Consider the following 15,711-nt stretch of genomic DNA (forward strand, 5'->3'; position numbering starts at 1 on the left):
GTCGTGCAGGAAAATGAAATCAAATGCATCCAGATTAGAAACCCATCTCTTGTCTGCAGATGATACGATCATGTATACAGAAAATCCCAAGCAACCCACTAAAAAAACGACTAGAATCAGTTAGCTCAGCCAATTTACAGGGTACAAAATTGATATGCAAAACTCAACTCAATTTCTATACACTCGCCACAAACAACTCAAAAATGAAATGAAGAAAAAATTCAATTTATGACAGCATCAAAAATAATAAAATATGGAGAAACAGATTCAGTGAAAGAAATGCAAAACTTATACTCTGAAAACTAAAAAGCGTTTTTAAAAAATATTTTATTTATTTGACAGAGAGAAATCACAACTAGGCAGAGAGGCAGGCAGAGAGAGAGGAGGAGGCAGGCTCCCTGCGGAGCAGAGAGCCGATGTGGGGCTTGATCCCAGGACTCTAGGATCATGACCTGAGCCAAAGGCAGAGGCTTTAACCCACTGAGCCACCCAGGCGCCTCCAAAACATTTTTTAAAGAAACCCGAGGCCTCAATAAATGGAGAGACACCCCTTGTTCACGAGTCAGAAGGACTCAATACTATTAAAATACTGACATTCGCCAACTCATCTACAGAGCCAATGTGGTCCCCATCAAAATCTCAGCTGGCTTTTTTTCCCCCAGCAGGAATTAAAAAGCTGACCCTAAAATACATTGGAAATGTAAGGAACCCAGAATCGACAAAACCTCCTTGAAAAGAACAAAATTGGAGAATCCATTCTGCCTGATGTCCAAACCTGCTGCAAAGGGACCGATACGGCACCACGTGAAGACAGATGTATGCAAACTGATGGGAGAGCTGAGAGTCCAGCAGCAAACCCTAATATGTAGGGTCAGCTGCCTTTGGCCGGGGTGCCCGGACAATGTCCTGAGGAAGGAGCGGTTTTCTCAACTGGTGTTGGGGGTCCCCAATGCCCACATGCAAAGGAATAAAGGCCCACTCTTCACACACACACACACACACACACACACACACACACACACACACACACCACTTAACTCAGAAGGGACACAGACCTTGATGTAGGATCTAACACTAAAACCTCAAAGAATGTAAGGCAGGAATAAACCTTCACTACCTTTGGTGAGATCACACCTTCCTGGACATGGTGTCAGAAGCACAAGCAATAAAAGTAGATTGATTAAACTTCATCAAAATCAAAAACTTTTGCTGCAAAGAACACCCCTGAGTGAGTGAAAAGGCAACCCAGAGAAAGGAAGGTGTTTGCAAATCATTTAGTGATAAGGGACTTGCTCCCAGACTATACGAAGAATCTTAATAGCAAAGTCAAATAGCCCAATTTAAAGGCCTCAAATAGAGGTTTCTCCAAGGATAGGCAGATGGCCAAGGAGCACGTGAAGAGATACTCAGCGTCATTAGCCATCCAGGAGGGCGAACCGAAACCATGATGGGACACCACCTCACCTCCCTTATGATGTCCAGGATCAAACTGACAGCCAGTAACGTGCTTTGATGAGAAAGTGCAGAGAGAGAATGTGCAGAGAGTGGAACATTCATACCCTCGTTCCTTGCTGGTGCAAAGGCAGGAGGGCACAGCCATTTTGGGAAAGTCTGATGGTTCTTCAAAAGCTCAGCTACACAGCCACTACATGACCCGGCAACTCCACTCACAGGTACACACCCAAGAAAAATGGAAAGAAATAGCCACACAAAACTTTGTGCATGAATGTTCATCGTGGCATTATTTATTTATAACTCCCCCAAAGCGGAAACAACCCTTATGTCCAACAACTGACAAATGCGTAAACAAAATGTAGTTTATCTATATGATGAAGTATCACTAGATGAACCTTGAAAATGTTAGGTGAAGTGACAGAAGTCACACACCAAAGATCACATATTGCATGAGCCTGCTTTAACAAAATGTTCAGTGTGGGCAAATACACAGAGAAAGCAGACTGGTGGCTGCCAGCAGCTGTGGAATGACTTCTAATGGGGCCAAGATTTCTTCTGGAATGATGAAGGCATTCTGGAAATAAATAGCAGTGGTGGTCGCACCACAGTGGACGGCTGTGGATGGATGGATTGTATAGTGTGTTATGTCTCAACCAAACAAACTTAAAGGTAAGCCACACTCTTGGCAGAATTCAAGTGCTCCAAAAATGCAAGTTATGAAGTCCAAGGGGAATTCTTATCTTTCTGGACTTCCGTGCCCTTGATGCATCCCTGTCACCCATTGCGCTCCCTCCCTGAGGTCCAGGACACCACACCAGGTGTCCCTTCCTGCTCCCCTTGAGCTCCTTGCAGACTCTCAGTCTTGGCCACACTCACTCTTCATCACCTTCTGACATTGTCCCCCATGCATGGACGGCTCCCAGACAGGACCCTGCAGATCTGCAAGGTCAGTCAGCAGTTTCCTGGGGTAACCCCCCCAACACACACACATGATCAAGAAGCCCTCGAGCTCTAAATGGTCCAACCCAGGGCTCCGTAGCCCTGGGTTACTGGAGCAATAAGCCTGAGTACCATGCTGGAATTCCCTTCTCTGCCCCCAGAACTGGTTGGTTACCAAGCCCCCAACTGCAGCTCTCTAAAACCTACTGAATCCTTTCTTCCCTCCGCAACTATTAAACCGATGACAAGACTGTCCAAATATCGAGCAATCCCTGACTGCAGGTGAATGCTAAGCAGCTACATGATCTCAGTGGTGCTCACGACCCCAAGTGTTCTCAGCAGGTGAGTGAATGGAAGCTTGTTAGATGGAAGAAGTTGCCCGACATCCGCAGCTGTTAGCACACCCAACCTCAAATCCCAAGATCCTAAGCAGCCAGGGAGACCCCTAGGACTCCATGCCACCTGAGGTCACCCACATAGCTGCATGATGGTCTCGCCGTGGTGACCAAGGAGTCTGAAGCCAGAATGCCTGGCGTGAGACACCAACATTAGCACTTCTGAGTTGGGCGCACTTAGCTGGTCACTTTACCCCTCTGTGTGTTAGGGTGACCCCACGGTCATGCTAGTTCAGTGTCTAGTGTCTAGTCTGCTGCAGTTCCCAGGGGGCCCTGGAGCAGTCTCGCCACAGGACATCATTACAACAGCGACAGCCGCGTTTAGTCAGTTTTCCTCTCAGCAGCAGAGAGGTGACTAAAATGCAGACTGATCATTCTCCCTTTAGGGGAGAGCTCTGTGGCGACCTTGGGGGACAATGTCTGAAGTCCTCAGACTGTCTCTCCAGTTGATCTGCCGTGTCCAGGCGCCAGCAGTCTCGCCCCTAGCAGCTCTGGCGGGGAACGGGTGTGCCACCGGCCCTTTGCACAAGCCATCCCCCTCCTCCCACACCGCTAGGCGCTCCGCCCCTGCGCCGCCCGCGCTGTGCGCGCCGCCTGGGCCCCAACCCAACGGACCCGACCTTGAATTTCGCTGTCCCTCCTGGTCGCTGGGTCCCCACACCGTCCAGCGCACACAACAGGCGCCGGACGAATGTCCTCTGGGGCGCGGCAGACATCCGAAGGCGAGCGCCGCCCCAATAGGCAGGCTGACAGCCCCGCACGCCTCCCGGCCACCGTCTGCCCCTGACGTCATCACAGCGCGCCGCTGGCCCGTTGCCTGGGAAACGCGGGAGCGCGCTTGAGGAGAGCCTACCTTGCGGGCCCGTGGATCTCCCTACGCACTCTGTGTGCGGGTCTTGGGGTGTTTGCTGGGTATGCTGATTGCTGGGCCCCCTCCGGAGCAAGGGCATCAGAACCGTGGGTCGGAGCGGCTGCACCGCGTGCTCAGCGATATTTGCGAGCGGGGCTACTACCCAGTCCCGCCCAGGCCCCCGGGCGGCTGCTCCCTGGCCCCCCTCCCCCTGGTAGTCGCCGACCCCGCAGTCTAGCCCGAACTGGAGCAGCTGCCCGCTGCCGCGTTGTTTCCAAAGGCAGTTGCAAACCTAAACACCGCTCCCCAGCCCTGTCTCGGGCTGTGTGGAGGCTCCAGACCTGCAAACCTAAACACCTGCTCCCCAGCTCTGTCTCCGGCTGTGTGGAGGCTCGAGACTGAGCCGGCCCCTCCCCTGAAACGCGCGGACATCAGAGGAGACGGAGATCAAAGTCCGCGGCCTCCCCCTGCCAGTTGCAGACACTCGAGGCAGGCAGGGTCCACCTTTCTCCGGTGGACCCACCTTATGAGGGATAACACCCTTAGCTAGACCAGAGCCCGGCTTCCAGGACCCCGCGGTCGTCGTCGTCTTCCTTTTTTTTTTTTTTTTTTTAAGATTTTATTTATTTGTCAGAGAGGGAGAAAATACAAGCTGGGAGTGCCGCAGGCAGAGGGAGAAGTAGGCTCCCCGCTGAGCAAGGGGCTGGGGAAACCTCCATCCCAGGACCCTGGGGTCAAGACTTGAGCCAAAGGCAGACGCTTGCCAAATGCGCCACCTAGGCGCCCCTGACAGTCTTCTTTAACATGTGAAAATCTTGCACCAACTTGCATGTTCTTGCAGCCACTTTGGAAAACAGTGTGGAGATTGCTTAAGAGATTAAAAATAGAGCTACCCTATGACTCTGCAATTGCACTACTGAGTATTTACCCCAAAGATACAGATGTAGTGAAAAGAAGGGCCCTATGCACCCCAATGTTCATAGCAGCAATGGCCACAATCGCAAAACTGTGGAAAGAATCAAGATGCCCTTCAACAAAAGAATGGAAAGAGAAGATATGTACATGTATAAATATATGTGTATATATATACAATATATGTATATATACACAATAGAATATTATGCCTCCATCAGAAAGGATGAATACCCAACTTTTGTATCAACATGGATGGGACTGGAAGAGATTATGCTGAGTGAAATAAGTCAAGCAGAGAGAGTCAATTATCATATGGTTTCACTTACTTGTGGAGCATAAGGCATAACACGGAGAATATGGGGAGATGGAAAAGAGAAGTGAGTTGGGGGAAATCGGAGGGGGAGATAGACCATGAGAGACTGTGGACTCTTAGAAACAAACTGAGGGTTTTGGAGGGGGGCAGTGGGGGGAGGTTGGGTGAGCTTGGTGGTGGGTATTATGGAGGGCACGTAATGAATGGAGCACTGGGTGTGGTGCATAAACAATCAATCTTGGAACACTGAAAAAATAAAATAATTTTTTTAATGTGAAAATCCTGTTGGAAACTTGCTTTTTGTCTGCCCCTCCCAGCCCAAAGCTGTATACAACCCAAAGCTGTATAAACATATAAATATTCCTCACTTTCCCAGGGCAGCTCTTTCTGCTGTGGGTCCTGTCCCTGTGCTTTGATAAAGCCACTTTTTTTTTTTTTTAACCCAAAACATTTCAAGAATTCTTTCTGGACCACTCACTCCCAGACCTCACATTGCATCAGATCACATCTGAAGCAACTGGATCTGGCAATTTATCACAAGACCAAGGAAGACCAAGTCAGAAGGTTTCCGTTTAAAGGGATCTGAGAGATTGACACTGTGGTCATAGGAAGACAAGTTCAGTTTTTGGGATGCATGAAGTTTAAGACGCCTTTTGATGAAATCTGGAAGTTTTGGATTTGCAAGCAAACAGCTACGGAAGAATTTTTGAAGGGTCTTTGGTGCAAAAAGGGGTTTTTATTAAAGCATGGGACAGGACCTTTGGGTAGAAAGAGCTGCACTGGGGTCGTTAGAAGTGGCTCATTATATACTTTTTAGTCTTTAATAAAACATAAACATTAGGGCACTAAGGCAGCCTTGAGTTCCTTGGGAAGAGCCATGCATTATAGGTTTCAAGAGTCCGTGGGCTGCAAGCTGTAATATTTAATTTAAGCTACATTTCTCTCGCTTTTGTTCCCCTCATCATTTTTGCCCCTAAACAAAGTTGACCCTTAAATCTTTAAGGTTGTTGGGGGGAGGGGTGTCATCTTCTGGAGCAGCATCCTGCTGGATAGGGGTGGAGATGGGAGATGCGTCCCTACTTACGGGTTGAGATTGCTCAGTTGAGGAATGAATAGAAGTTAGGAAAGGCCGAGGCAGTTGTATCTGGAGTTGACAACATATGGGAGTCTCCTTGAGCAGAAGGGATCATCTGTTATGGCAGGGAATGGATAAGTTTGTTAAAACCCTCAGAAAGTTACAAAGCACTGCCTAAATAGGATTACAGATCATTATAAAACTTAAAATTTAATTATTTATTTAACCAAGGTGGCAACAAGAGACTTCAAAGGCAAATATGTTGGGTTATATGGTTGTTAGCAAAACTGAGCTCCTTTAATGTTGAGGAGTTTTAACTGAATAATTAAAGACCTGATAATGACAAAATATAGAAAACTTGGTTTTCTGGGCAGACAGAAGAGAAAAAAAAACAACAAGAAAATTGGTCTTTTTAAGAGAGAAAAGCAGAATTTCAGTCTTATACCAGTGTACTTCTTTTTTAATTCGACAGAGAGAGATCACAAGTAGGCAGAGAGGCGGGGAGGGGGGGTGTGAAGCGGGCTCTCTGCTGAGCAAAGAGCCTGATTCGGGGCTCGATCCCAGGTACCCTGAGATCATAACCTGAGCTGAAGGCAGAGGCTTAACCCACTGAGCCACCCAGGTGCCCCTACCAGTGTACTTTTAAATCTTTTTTTAAGATTTATTTTTTTGACAGATAGAGATTACAAGTAGGCAGAGAGGCAGGCAGAGAGAGAGGAGGGGAAGCAGGCTCCCAGCCAAGCAGAGAGCCCGATGCGGGGCTCGATCCCAGGACCCCGAGATCATGACCTGAGCCGAAGGCAGAGGCTTTAACCCGCTGAGCCACCCAGGCGCCCCACCAGTGTACTTTTAAAACCCATTCATTTCAGTCTTAGTCCTGACAGCATATAAAATTCCTTTCCAAAGATTTTCTTTCACAAGCCTTCTACAACATTTTTATTTACTCCTATTTTGACCTATGCCTTTCTTTAAAAATCAGTCTTCATTACATTTAGCAGAATTTTAACTCTTAGAAGACTTAGTATCCCATGAAAACTAAGTGTAATCAATTGTGAACTGTCTGTTGTGCCATAATTATTTATATTTGAAATGTACAAATATAAATATATTTTAAAATTTAAAAAACATGTTTTTTCATAGCACAATCTTTAAAGAAACCACAAAGCATATTTACCACCAGACCCAAATATCCTTACTTTCTCTGCACTAAGCAGTCAAAAGCACAAACCTACATCCAGTACTCAATGCTTTAGCACTCCAACCTATTTAGAAGAGATGTAGATGTCCAACAATTTCAATCTCATTTACCATCCAAGCAATACTTAAAATTTCAGGTTACCAAAGACACTGAGAGCTATCTTAACAATGACCCATGAACATCTTGAGACAGACTAAATGAACCATCACTTTAAGTCATTTTTTTAAAGAGTTTTATTTATTTGACAGACAGAGATCACAGGTAGGCAAAGAGGCAGACAGAGAGAGGAGGAAACAGGCTCCCTGCTGAGCAGAGAGCCCAATGCGGGGCTCAATCCCAGGACCCTGGGATCATGACCTGAGCCAAAGGCAGAGGCTTTACCCACTGAGTCACCCAGGCGCCCCTTTAAGTCATCTTTTTGCTAACAAATTGCTGCAGAGACAACACGAGCTTATTGGACCGTCAGTAAATCTTGGTAGAAGTTTCTTGTTTAATGCTGATAACTCTAAAGACATGTCTATCTTAATTGAACCAACAAACTACAAGTTAGTTTACATACATACATAACTTACATAAGTTAGTTTACATTCTGGTCGACCCGGGTCCACTTAAAAGTCCATCAGTTTCTTCCCCATTTTCAAGTGGTACCTGGTACACCAGTGCAGAAATCTGAAGTGGACAGTGTTAAGTCCAAGTGGTTACTCTTCCCTTCTGGACAGTGAGGTGAGGAGGAGAGGCCAATGGTGACAGAAGCACCCAGATGGGTAGGAAACAGGTAAGTAGGCCACACTCAAGGTTGTGTCGCAACAGGAGGAACACTGGGTTATAGGGGAGCAGAAAAGGTGAGGTGCTGGCAGAAGGCAGAGGAAGGGGGTTCCCCATTCTGAGCTCAGACAGAGGAGCAGACACCATGGTTTCTTTCCACCAAAGTAGAAATATGCAGTCTTCATTGGTCCAGAAAAGACAGGGAAATTCCCCAAAACAAAGGGAGTCTCAGTAGCTGCTTGGGAATAGTCCTTAAAGTCCTGGTCCTGAGGTAGGCTAACCACAGTTGGCTCCAGTTATTTTTTAAAGATATTTATTTATTTATTTGACAGGCAGAGATCACAAGTAGGCAGAGAGGCAGGCAGAGAAAGAGGAAGGGAAGCAGGCTCCCTGCTGAGCAGAGAGCCCGATGCGGGGCTCAATCCCAGGACCCTGGGATCATGACCTGAGCTGAAGGCAGAGGCTTTAACCCACTGAGCCACCCAGGAGTCCCTCCAGTTATTTTTATATTGAATCCAATTGGCCAACATACAGTACATCAGTAGTTTTTGATGTGGTGTTTAATGATTCATCAGTTGCATAGAACACCCAGTGCTCATTGCAACACATGTTCTCCTTAGTGCCTTTCATGCAGTTACCCCATCCCTCCACCCCTGTCCTTTCTGCAACCCTCAGTGTGTTTCCCAGAGTCCAGAGTCTCTCATGGTTTGTCTCCTTCTCTGATTTCTTCACTTTCTGTTTTCCCTTCCTTCCCGTGTCGTCCTCTGCACTATTCCTTATGTTCCACAAATAAGTGACACCATATTGTAACTGTCTTTCTCTGCTTGACTTACTTCACTTAGCATAATCCCCTCCAGTTCCATCCATGTTGATGAAAATGGTGGGTATTCATCCTTCCTAATGGCTGAGTAATATTCCATCGTATATATGAACCACATCTTCTTTATCCATTCATCCATTGAAGGACATCTTGGTTCCTTTCACAGTTCGGCTATTGTGGATATTGCTGCTATGAACACTGGGGTGTATGTGCCCCTTCTTTTCCCTACATCTGTATCTTTGGAATAAATAACCAGTAGTGCAATTGCCAGGTCCTAGGGTAGCTCTCTTTCAAACGTATTGAGGAACCTCCATACTGCTTTCCAGAGTAGCTGTACCAGATTGCATTCCCACCAATAGTGCAGGAGAGTTCCTGTCTCTCCACATCTCACCAACATCTGTTGTGTCCTGTCTTCTTAATTTTAGCCAGTCTAGCTGGTGTAAGGTGGTAACTCAATATTCATTCTTCTTCACTTGATCTTAGCCAAAAGGCCAAGAAGCGATCAATATTCATTCTTCTTGAGCGCACATGGAACTTTCTCCAGAATAGACCACATACTGGGTCACAAATCAGGTCTCAACCGATACGAAAAGACTGAGATTATTCCCTAAATATTTTCACCACAATGCTTTGAAACTGGAACTCAATCACAAGAAGAAATTTGGAAGGAACTCAAACACTTGGAGGTTGAAGAACATCTTGCTAAAGAATGAATGGGTCAGCCAGGAAATTAAAGAACTTAAACAATTCATGCAAACTAATGAGTATGAAAACACATTGGTTCAAAACTTCTGAGATATTGCAAAGGTGGTTCTTAGAGAGAAATGCATAGCCATACAAGTCTCTCTCCAAAAATTAGAAAAATCCCCAATACACAAGCTAGCCTTACACTTAAAGGACCTGGAGAAAGAACAGCAAATAAAGCCTAAATCAAGCAGGAGAAGAGAAATAATAAAGATCAGAGCTGGAATCAATGAAACAAAAACCGGAAGAATAATAGAACAGGTCAACAAAAGTAGAAGCTGGTTCTTTGAAAGAATTAATAATATCGATAAACCTCTGGCCAGACTGACCCAAAAGAAAAGAGAAAGGACCCAAATTAAAACAATTATGAATGAAAGGGCAGAGATCAGAACCAATACCGAGGAAATAGAGACAATTGTGAGAACATATCACCAGCAACTATATGTCAACATATTAGGCAATCTGGAAGAAATGGATACATCCCTGGAAACTTATAAACTCCCAAGACTGAAACAGGAAGAGGCAGTCAATTTGAACAGACCAAAAACCAGCGAGGAAATTGGAACACTAATCAAAAACCTCTCCAAGAAACAAGAGTCCAGGGCCAGATGGCTTCCCAGGGGAATTCTACCAATCATTTAAAGAAGAATTAATATGTACCCTACTGAAGCTGTTTCAAAAAATAGAAATGGAAGGAAAACTTGCAAACTCATTCTATGTGGCTCCAGTTAGTCTAGACATTAACCCAGGAGTTGGATGAACGGAAAACCCCCACATCTGTTAGGAGGAGGCAGAGTGAAAGGGTCAGCTTCCCCTTCCTTAGGGAGAGCCTGTTTCCTCCAGCCTGGGTTCTGTCAGGAGGAAGCGCATTTTAATAATTATCATTTAATCTTCCAGGAGAGAGTTTACTGGCCTGGTTAAGTGAGCAAACATGTTCTGCAGGAGGCGCTTAGGTCAGGGTCCTGAGTTAGGGCCCTGAAGCCCTGGATCTGGGGTACCTCCATCCATCTGCCCTGTTCCCTTCCTGCAGGAGAGATCTAGGGAATAGATCCTACCGAGGCCATGCAGTCTTACAGGAGATCAGTCCTTTCTTAAATTTTGCAACCTGAAATCATTCCAATGCATTAAAAGGCATTCCAATGGAGAGTCCAGGGAACTGAAGAAAAGAGAAGGCCCATTAGCCAAGAAACCCTCCCCCAACTCCCAGGTGGCATCCCACAAAAGATATGTCAGAGATTCCTGGTGTCAAAGTGACCTGAAGCAGCCCTCAGATGGAATGGCTATGATCACCGCCTGCCCTCAAAGGCCATATAGGAGGAAGGCAAGCAACCCCCTGCTTCCTCGTTGCTTTCTAGACTGCAAAGTGGGTGCCAACTCATGGACCAAGACTCCATACCTTGTCTTGAAGGCCATGCCCTATTTTACCTTGCCTTGAAGAACCCACAGTTGTTAACCCATGGAGAACCCTAGAAAGGTTTTCCAAGGGGAAATTACCCAATTTTGTAATTTAAGTGGTAGTAGAGGACATTGACAGAAGACAGTAAAGATAGAAATCCATCATGGTCTAAGGAACATTCCAACACATGTAGTCAACTTACATGTCAGCTTCTCGGTCCTGGGTTGGATTTTAATTCCATTGGGTACTGGTTTCAGCTGGCTCCCCGTGGAGGTCCCATGGTTAGAAGCAACAGACCAGTCTACGGCCATACCACCCTGAACGCGCCCGATCTCGTCTGATCTCAGAAGCTAAGCAGGGTCGGGCCTGGTTAGTACTTGGATGGGAGAAGCAACTAGAACAGAGATGCGAAAGGGATCGTGTTAGACCAAGGAGGAGGAGAACTCACATGGGAGTCAAGATTGGGACTTAGGTGCTCTCCTGTGCCCAAGACAGACGGCTTTGTGTAAGGACAGGAATGAAGAGAGGGCACTGAGTTTCTAGGTCTTATTACCATCCTGGCCAGGCTACCAACTTCCAGCAAAAGGCAACCCTGTAGACCAGCCTCTAGCCAGAGGATTGGAGCCTAACCAATGGGCATGAAAGTGTTCCAATAAGACCATACTCTCTGAAAAGCCCCTGGAATAAGAGCAAAGGAAGAAGAGAGGAAGCACTCACCAAATTTGCACCATGGCTCAGAGTCCCGATGAAAGGACTCGAAGCCCCACGTTGTGGGGCAAATAATTTGGGACAATTGGGGTTTGGAGAAAATGAACAGAAGAAAGAACACTTAAGATGTTTTTGATGGGAAAAGGTGTTTTTATTAAAGCTTGGGAACAGGACCCATGTGCAGAAAGAGCTGCACTGGGGTTGCGTGCAGTGGGTGATTACATAAGATTTCTTATCCTATGGAAGGAGGGTGATATTAGGATCCCAGGAAATTGATTCTATGATTTCTGGAGGCCTGCTATGGATAAGATTGCTTTTTTTCTTATAAATCATTGAAATCGTTGAAACAATTGAAGTGAATTGAATTGAAACGATTTCAAACTCATGGAGATGCATGTCCTGTGGGACTGTGATCTGTATCAGTCAACCGGTTGGGTTTTTCCCCTTCCTTTGTTCTCCAGCAGCCAGAAGAGCTTGAGGAATGTCACACATCTCCCCAGGGGAGGTTTGGGGGTGTTAGCTTGGTGTTTGCCCCCAGCTTGCCTTTTGCTCCCCCAACGCCTGTGGGAGAACTGTGTGGCGACGCTCGGGTGATATTTGGGAAGTCTCTCTCTGTTCCCATTCCACTCTTTAGGAAGGAGAAATACCTTCTCCTTTGTTCCATGGCTGCACCTTGTCGCCCTTGTGATTCTCATTGAAAACGGACTCAGCATTGGGAACACTGAGGTAGGGGAACTGACGGGACTCTATTTCAGAAAGGTTCCCTCTCCACAGTTCCTCTGCTGGGTCCGGTTTACTCATGTTCCGCATTTTGCCTCTAAACGAGCCAACGAAGCTATGTTCCCACTTCATGGGGGGAAGCAAGAAAGTGAATCATTCTCTGAGTTTTGTCCTAGGTCCCCAACACCCGATAACATCTAAGAAGAGCTGGGTCCCAAACTTGTTCCAGGACATTATCTCCAAGCAAGCCTCTGACAATGCTGGTTTCAGTATTTCCACTTTTGGTTATGTACAGAATTACATTTTTAAAAAAGATTTTATTTATTCATTTGACAGACAGAGATCACAAGTAGGCAGAGAAGCAGGCAGAGAGAGAGGGGGAAGCAGGCTATCTGCCAAGCAGAGAGCCTGATGTGGGGCTCGATCGCAGGACCCCGGGATCATGACCTGAGCTGAAGGCAGAGGCTTTAACCCACTGAGCCACTCAGGCGCCCCCAGAATTACATTTGTCATTCACCCATCACTCTCCTTTGACTGACGCTACCCTGGATTCCTGGGGGAACAGTACCTTGAACCCTTTTCCAGTATAAACCCCTAACCCTAAGTGAGGAAGAGGCTCATTCTCATTTCCCTTCTGAGTCTCCCAGACACTTCATCTGCTCGTCTCTGTCACTCACGCTATTCAGTAAACTCTTGTTTTCACTTTCTCTGGCTTGCCTTTGATTTCTGTCCTGTGCAAAGCCAAGGGACCTCTTAGCTGGTCCTGTAGGACCTTCCCCTGTGTTCCCAGCTCAGTATCAGGGGGTTCTTCCTGTTGCAGAAGCAGAAGGAAACGTCTGGGTGACCCGCTAGGACCCTGAACCTACCATGCTAAGCCAACAGAATTAACTCTCCACCAGGCACTGTTTCCAGCCGCAGGTCTGCATCATTACAAGGGGTTCCTGAGTCCACAGAGAGAGGAAGGGGTCACACTCAAGTTTGGGTTGTCCTTCTGGGACCTGGGTGGATAGAGATGCCTCTGAGACCGGCAGAGGGGGGAGAAATTTAGGGGGAAAAGAAAGGGAGCTTGGTTTTGTGCAGGTTTTGTGAGATACTTCCTGGTAAGACTTCCAGGAGAGGCAGTGGAGCAGGTACAAACAGCAGGGGAGGCCGAGAACTCTTGCGGTAACATCACTGACAATGAACAGGCAGTCCTCTGCGGCCATCCACCCATTCTTGATCATTTTGACATCTCTCCACTCCACCCCATTTGGCCCACCCATGCCTTGCTCATCTTTAGCCCTTTGCTCTATTGGCTGTCACTGGTAAGTGCAATGATTTGAACACATTGTTATTACTCAAGTTTCCTGCCTGGCTCTGGCCATTTGTCTCTCTCTATCCCCATCCTTCCTTCTTTGCCCACTCCACGCTCCCTTTGCTCACAGATCTTCACACTCGGTAATTAACTAGGTAGCTCCTCTGTGCCAAAAACTAAGGCTAGGGCCTTGGTGATGAGCAATCCAGACTTTGGAGGTATGAGCCAAGAGATGGGTGAAATCTGCTCTTATTCCAGCAAGGAGCCGACAAACTCTTATGCAAGGATTCCTGCCCACTGCCAACTAGAATTTTCCACCCCCTCTAAACATTGTCTTCTGGCTTCCCTGCCTCTCACCCCAGAGCCCTAGGCCTCCAGGTTTCTGCTGCATCCTCTCTCTCTCCTGGGCTCCTGTGACACACAGCAGGGCAGGAGGGACCCATCAGCCAATGCCAGGACAAGCTAAAGCCTCCACACCCCCAGAGGGTCTGGACACACAGAACACTGAGCCTGAGAAACTTCCTTCTTTCTGTTACCTCTAAACCTGAAACCCTGTGTTGAATGTTGCACTTTGCATGTTTCAAAACCATTGTCTCAGATGTCTGCCTCTGCCATTGGCCTGAAGTTTGCTCAAGTGCCTGCATTCAGCTCTGCATTCTCCACACTTGGCTCAGGTACACCCCCACATATTAGCAACTTGCAAGTTTGTCATTACTTGTCTTTCGGCTGCTCTAACCAGGCCCCTTTGGACAGAGTTGGGGGTTGAATTCTGTCCCCCCCTTAAGAAAAACAGGTCCAAGTCCCAACCTACTATACCTTTGGCCTTATTTGGAAATAGGGCTTTGCAGAAGAGACTTGGAGAAAGTGTGTGACCATGGAGGCAAGTTATTTGCTATAGTCCAGTGATGCTCACAATTGCCAGTAACCATCAGAAACCAAAGAGGCAAGAAGTGTTCCCTCTCGGAGCCTCCAGAACCATGAGAGAATGAATTTCTGTTGTTCCAAGCCCCCCACTGTGTGGTGATTCGTCATAGCAGCCCTCAGGAAAGAGGAAGAGAAACAGCCTCATTTAAAGTGTGTGCTGGGGGGAGTGCCTGAGTGGTTCTGTCTGTTTTATCCAACTCTTGATTTCAGGTCAGGTCATGATGTCGGGTGTGAGACTGAGCCCTGTATGGGGCTCCATACTCCACCTGGAGTCTGCTTGAGATTCTTCCCTCTGCCCCTCCTGCTCATCCTTTCTCTCTCAAATAAATAAATAAATAAATAAATAAATAAGAGTTGGGAATCCTTGAAGGGAGAGCGCTCACATAGGTACCACTCACTACAGCTGGCATCACCAGCAGAAAGAATTATTTGGGACAAGAGAGGACATTTTTCACACGGAATTCCATCTCCTTTTAAGACAAAGAAAGAAGGTCCCTCCCCACCCCAGCAACAGGGCATGAAGCACGCTTGCCACCAAGGAGAAACTGCCCAACCTCGAACTCCCCGTCTTCTCCATCCCCGGTTTCCTCCTAAAACCTAAGAGAAGCCGATCTTTCCTCCGTCTCTGCAGACCTGTCTATGACTCACCATAGCTCGCGATTTCTCTGCGATTCCTGAATAAACTAGTTTTGCTAGCAAAGTAACTGGCTCTTCCCTTTGTAAGGCGGACCCTGCAGACAGCATAAACAAGAGCCACGCGGTCCAAGACCCAGCGAGCGCATCAACAGATGTGTCTGGGGCTCCCGAACTCGTGCAGGCTGCTCTGACTTCACAAACCCGGGGCACGCTCCGCTCTCGGTGGGGGGGGGGGGGGGGGGGGGAGGGGGCACGCTCCGCTCTCGGGGGGGGGGGGGAGGGGGCACGCTCCGCTCTCCCGGAGATCACGCGCTTCTCCCGGACTCCGCAGCGACTGTCGGAGGGGGTGAGAGGAGCCCCAGCAATGGGGCCTGGGCACCAATAGAATAAAGGCTCTCGGAGTTTGGGGCATGGCACAGTTCCTGCAGACTCAGCCAGTCAGGGCCCGCCCTTCCACCCACCCCGGTCCTCCAGGGGACACGCCGGCGACAGCGGCCACCCGACGCCCGCGGACCGCAGGCCCGCGCTGCCCGGACCTCGGCCGACTCTTTGCATCCGCCACAG

General features: G+C 47.6%; 1 protein-coding gene across 1 annotated transcript in view; it reads right to left on the reverse strand.

Annotated features, from left to right (window-relative positions):
* Nucleotides 1–3,549, reverse strand: part of ACOX3 (acyl-CoA oxidase 3, pristanoyl) — a 39,226-nt gene extending 35,677 nt beyond the window's left edge. Inside the window, exon 1 of the mRNA XM_045997087.1 lies at nucleotides 3,410–3,549. The gene's annotated coding sequence lies outside the window, so the exon portion shown is untranslated. The remainder of the gene's footprint in view (nucleotides 1–3,409) is intronic.
* Between the last annotated feature and the right edge of the window lie 12,162 nt (nucleotides 3,550–15,711).

The sequence above is a fragment of the Meles meles genome, chromosome 2 (genome assembly GCF_922984935.1).
Source record: "Meles meles chromosome 2, mMelMel3.1 paternal haplotype, whole genome shotgun sequence".
In the NCBI taxonomy this organism is placed as follows: domain Eukaryota; kingdom Metazoa; phylum Chordata; class Mammalia; order Carnivora; family Mustelidae; genus Meles; species Meles meles.